Source organism: Microtus ochrogaster, chromosome 4 (assembly GCF_000317375.1).
Source record: "Microtus ochrogaster isolate Prairie Vole_2 chromosome 4, MicOch1.0, whole genome shotgun sequence".
NCBI lineage: Eukaryota > Metazoa > Chordata > Mammalia > Rodentia > Cricetidae > Microtus > Microtus ochrogaster.
Genome location: NC_022011.1, coordinates 47031976 through 47037899, shown reverse-complemented (window position 1 = coordinate 47037899; position 5924 = coordinate 47031976).

Below are 5924 nucleotides of genomic sequence, written 5' to 3'. Positions count from 1 at the left end.
CATTACAGATGGTTGTGAGCCACCATGTGGTTGCTGGGAATTGAACTCAGGACCTTTGGAAGAGCAGGCAATGCTCTTAAACCACTGAGCCATTTCTCCAGCCCTGGTTTTGTTTTTTGAGACAGATTCTCATACAGTCTAGGCTGTCCTTGAACTTGGAGACTCTTCTGCCTCTCCTCACCCTTGGCTCAAAGAATCTATGCCAAAGCTATTGCAGCAAGCTGAGTTAGGCTTTTCCTCAGGGAATGCGGCCAAGTTTGGTGAGATACACTTAGGTACTACAAGAGGCAACAGGACAGACAGCTGAATAAGATAGCTAAACCTTTAGATATCTAATTGCTTTGTTTTTATTTTATTTTTCCTCCCAGAATGGGTTTCTCTGTGCAGCCCTGGCTGTCCTGGAACTCATTCTGTAGACCAGGCTGGCCTCAAACTCACAGAGATTCACCTGCCTCTGCCTCCTGAGTGCTGGGATTAAAGCTGTGTGCCACTACCTCCAGGCTCTATTTTATGTCTTAAATTTTTACTTTTTATTACTGTATGCTCATGCCCATGTGTGCCAGAGTGTCTGTGGTGGCCAGATGACACAACTGTGGAAATGGTTCCTCTCCTTCTGCCATGTAAGGGGACTGAATTCACGTCACCTGGGCTTGGAGACCCAAGCACAGGGACACAGGACATCTGACCCTCTCAGAGCCATTCCTCTGTTAGATCTGTTAGGAGAGGCCATTTACTCTGTACCCGACCAACTCCTGCCATCTGCTGCTGCGGAGTGGAGTCCAGTTGTCTCTGTTGCCTAGTAACAACCTCTGGAAATCCAGGAAGGGAAGATTTGGGAGCTGCAGAGGAAAGTAATGGTAACAACTGAATGCATGACTTTGGCCATTTGTTTTTTCCACTTCCTGCATTTCTGGTTCCCGGCTTTGGTGTTATCTTTGTTGTTGTTGCTATTATTGTTGGAGGCTCATGAGCACCCCTGTGGAAGACAGAGACAATGGTTGGAGTTAGATCTCACAGAGTTTCAAGGACCTAATTCAGGTTATTGTGTAGCTTCTTCCCCAGCTGCGCCAACTAGCAGGCCCCTCTTTTTAAAATTGCATTTTTAAAAAATATCTCCTTATGGTTATTTCAAATATTTATTTACTCTGTGTGCATGTCCTGCATGAGTGTGTGCCATGGTATGCGTGTGGAGAGCAGAGGACAACTTCCAGGAGTCGGTCCTCCCTTATACTGTGTGGGTTCCCATGATCCAGCTCAGGCTTGCTGGCAGCAAGCACTTGTCCAGCTAAGTTTTCTCAACAGTCCCGGTTTTGTTCTATTTATTTTAAATTATGTTTTTGAGACAAGATTTCTCTGTAGCTTTAGAGCCTGTCCTGGAACTAGCTCTTGTAGACTAGGCTGGCCTTGAACTCACAGAGATCCACCTGCCTCCGCCTCCCCAGTACTGGGATTAAAGGCCTGCACTACTACTGCCCATCAATTTATTTATTCTTTTTTTTTTTTTTTGGTTTTTTGAGACAGGGTTTCTCTGTGGCTTTGGAGCCTGTCCTGGAACTAGCTCTGTAGACCAGGCTGGTCTCGAACTCACAGAGATCCGCCTGCCTCTGCCTTTATTTCACGCGTGTGAGTGTTATCTTCAAATACGTAAGTACACTACACGCGCAGTCTGGTGTCCTAAAAGGTCAAGGTAAGTAGCCGCATCAGATCCTCTGGTGTTACAGGCATTTGTGAGCTCTCTTGTAGGTGCTAGGAACAAAGGAACCCAGATCGTGTGCAAAAGCACAGGTTCTCTTAAGCATTGAGCCGTCTCTCTAGCCACTCAATTTTGGGGGGTGGTTGATTTTGTTTTTATTTTTGCTTTTGTGTTTTGAGACAGGATCTTGCTATGTAGCCCTAGCTGTCCTAGAACTCACTATGTAGACCAGGATGGCCTCAAACTCTGCCTCGGAGTGCTGGGATTCAGGCAATCACTGCCTGCCACACCAGGCTGTTTATGTATTTTTGATGTTTTCCTATTCTTCTCGTATCTCTCCTTTCTTCTTTCACTATGCATTCAACCTCAGCTCACCCCTACCTGGGCAGTCCTGGAGCTGGAACCTGGAGCCTAACTCATCCTAGGGAGATAACCACGGAGCCTGGCAACTATTTATCTCTGTGTGCATTGCTGTGGCATGTATGCGCCCATACAAACAAACAAAAACAAAACAACTTAAAATATATACTAAAAGAATTTAGGGATCGCCTGGGCAATACCATATGAGACCCAGCTTTAACAACAAAACAGCTATATTCTGCTGTTACTTTGCAGCATAGTAGATAAATGCACCCTTCTAAAAACAAAAACCCAATAATGATTTTTTTTTTTTTTTTTTGGTTTTTCGAGACAGGGTTTCTCTGTGGCTTTGGAGCCTGTCCTGGAACTAGCTCTGTAGACCAGGCTGGTCTCGAACTCACAGAGATCCGCCTGCCTCTGCCTCCCGAGTGCTGGGATTAAAGGCGTGCACCACCACCGCCCGGCCTAATGATCTTTTTTTAAGTGTTGGGGATAGAGAGATGACTCAGGGGATAAGAGCACCAGTACTCTTCTAGAGGACAAAAGTTAGGGCCCAGCACCAGCATGGGGCAGCTCACAGCTGCCTGTAATTCCAGCACCAGGGGAATTGGCTCTCCTCTTTTGCCTTCTTGGGTAGTGCATGTATGTGGCACACGCAGACACAAGCACACATAAAATAAATTTTTTTTTTTTTCGAGACAGGGTTTCTCTGTGGCTTTGGAGCCTGTCCTGGAACTAGCTCTGTAGACCAGGCTGTTCTTGAACTCACAGAGATCCGCCTGCCTCTGCCTCCCAAGTGCTGGGATTAAAGGCGTGCGCCACCACCGCCTGGCCACATAAAATAAATTAATAAACAAGCCCCTAATGCAAAGACTGAACTGCCTAGTTATTGGCCTAGGGAAACAAGGATTTAATAAGGAAAAGTGAGGGAGAATTAAGAGTGGGCTCCAAGAGAGGAATGCTTACTGTGACACATGTCCTACCAAGGCAAGGTGACTTCACTCTGCTTTCTTTTCTTTTTCTTTTTTTCAGGACCGAATTTCTCTGTGTAGCTTTGGAGCCCTGACTCACTCTGTAGACCAGGCTGACCTCGAACTCACAGAGATCCACCTGCCTCTGCCTCCTGAGCGCTGGGGTAAAAGGTGTGCGCCTTTTATCCTTCCAGGCCTACCCTGCGTTTCCAATATCATAAACTATCTTTGCATTTAATTTTTTATCATTTTATTTGACTTTTTGAGACAGGGTTTCTCTGTGCAACGGTCCTGGCTGTCCCGGAACTCACTTTGTAGACCAGGTGGCCTCCAACTTCCAGAGATCCACCTGTTTCTGCCTAAGTACTAGAATTAAAGGCATGTGCCACCACTGTCTGTCCCTTTTTATTTTTATTTTATTTTATTTTTAGTTTTCCGAGACAGGGTTTCTCCGTAGCTTTTGGTTCCTGTCCTGGAACTAGCTCTTGTAGACCAGACTGGCCTCGAACTCACAGAGATCCGCCTGCCTCTGCCTCCTGAGTGCTGGGATTAAAGGCACCGCCAAGCTCCTTTTTTATTTTTGAGACAGGTTTTCCTGTGTCCCAGGCTGGCCTTGAAATTCTAATAGTTTTGCCTCTACCTCCTGTGTGGTATAGGCATACATGACTAGGCAAACTTTTGTGGTGCTGGGAATGGAATCCAGGCTTTGTGTATGATTAGGTTAGTGTTCCACCATCCAAGCCACATCTTCAGTCAGTCGAAAGGATGCTATGTTTTATTTATCTGAAATAAATTTAATCATGTGGATGGAGAGATGACTGAGTATTTAAAGCACCTATTGCTCTTGAAGAGGATAGGGTTCAGTTCCCCGCACCCATACGGTGGCTCACAAACATCCATAATGCCACTTGTAAGAGGTCCGATGGTTCTTCTGACCTCTGAGGGCTTCAGCATATATGTGGTACACATACATACACTTAGGTGCACAAATACACATAAGATAAACACTAAAAAATATTTTCAGGCTGGTCGTTGGTGGCTCATGCTTTTAATCTAAGCACTTAGGAGGCAGAGACAGGTGGATCTCTGTGAGTTCGAGGCCACCCTGGTCTACAGAACAAGTTCCAGGACAGCTAGGGCTGTTACACAGAGAAACACAGAGAAACCGTGTCTCAGAAAACCAATGTATATACACACACACATTTTTTTTTTCAGGGCTGGAGAGATGGCTCAGGGGTTAAGATCACTGGCTGCTCTTCCAGAGATCCCGAGTTTAATTCCCAGAAGACACACGGTGGCTCACAACCATCTCTAATGAGATCTGATGCCCTCTCTGGCGCGCAGGTATATATGCACACAGAGTACTCAGACCTAAAAATAAATAAATAAAATTAATTTAAAAATATTTTCAATTATTTTTACTTTATATATGTATATGCATGCTTTGACTACATGTATGTTTGTGTGCCAACCATGTGCCTGGTGCCCCTGGAGGCCAAAAGAGGATGCCCTGTGCCTGGAGTTTGTGCATCAACATGTGGGTGTAAGAGAGTGAGCCTGGCTACCCTGGAGGAGCAAGCAGTGCTCTTAGTCACCGGGCCACCTCTCCAGTTCTAAAAGTTTTAAATTACATGTATTGTGTTTGTTTTTTATTTATTTATTTATTACATATATGTGAATGTGCACATGAGCCACATCTTGCATCTTTGGTATGGTTTCCTCCACCACGTAGGTCCTGTGGATCAAACCCAGGCAGTCAGCCTTTATCGGCCGAGCCGTCCTGCCTTTGAGACAAGGTCTCACTCTGTAAACCAGCTGTCCTCCATGCTGCATCAGTCCTGTTTCCGCCTCCTGGGCAGGTGGATTACAAATGCGGTCCACCAAGTCTGGCCTGATTCTGCAAGTTACACAAACGAGACCCCACTGTTTACTATTGGTGTCTCTTGTCCTCCACCCAACATTGTTTCTAAGCTTCATTCTTGTCTTTTGGCAAAAGCTTTCCTTACAGGTTGGATGTGCAATTGTCAATTCTAGTGCGTGAGCCTTTGCGAGCATTTGGGCATCTCTGCAGGTGCTTCTGTTGTAGGCAAAGCGGGAGTGGTTGCTGGGACTGTGTTCATCTCCAGCCTCTGTGACCCAGTGCAGTTGCCCAGAGTGGTTCCACCAACCTCCCATTGGCTGAGAACTCCTTGCCTGCCCTCCAGCTGAGAACCTTCAGGATTGTTGCTAGTTCTCTCTCTCTCTCTCTCTCTCTCTCTCTCTCTCTCTCTCTCTCTCTCTCTCTCTGTGTGTGTGTGTGTGTGTGTGTGTAAGAAAGCTTTCTGTAGCTCAGGCTGCTGGCCTCAAATTTGTGATGCACACAGACTCAAGGATGACCTTGAACTCTTGTTCCCCCTGCCCCAGTCCCAAGTGTTGAGATTACTGGCCTTGGCTAGTACTTTTTTTTGAAAGTATTTATTTTTATTTTATATGTATGGGTGTCCTGTTTGTAGTAATGTCTGTGTACCACTTGTGTGTCTACTGCCCTGGGAGGCCAGAAAAGGCAGTCAGCTTCCCTAAAAGTGGAGTTAAGGACAATTGTGGGTGCTGGGAAAGAAATCTGCCATCTCTGCAAAAGCAAGGAAGCTTTTAATCTCTGAGCCACCTTTAGCCCCTTCTCTTCCTCCTCTTCTTTTGAGACTGGATCTTACTGTGTTCCCTTGGCTAGCCTGGAACTCAGAGATCTACCTGCCTGTGCTTTTGAGGGCTCAGGTTAAAGGTCTGTGCCATCATGCCTAGCTTGAACTATATTTTAAAGATTTATTAGCCGCTGCCGGGCGGTGGTGGCGCACGCCTTTAATCCCAGCACTCGGGAGGCAGAGGCAGGCGGATCTCTGTGAGTTCTAGACCAGCCTGGTCTA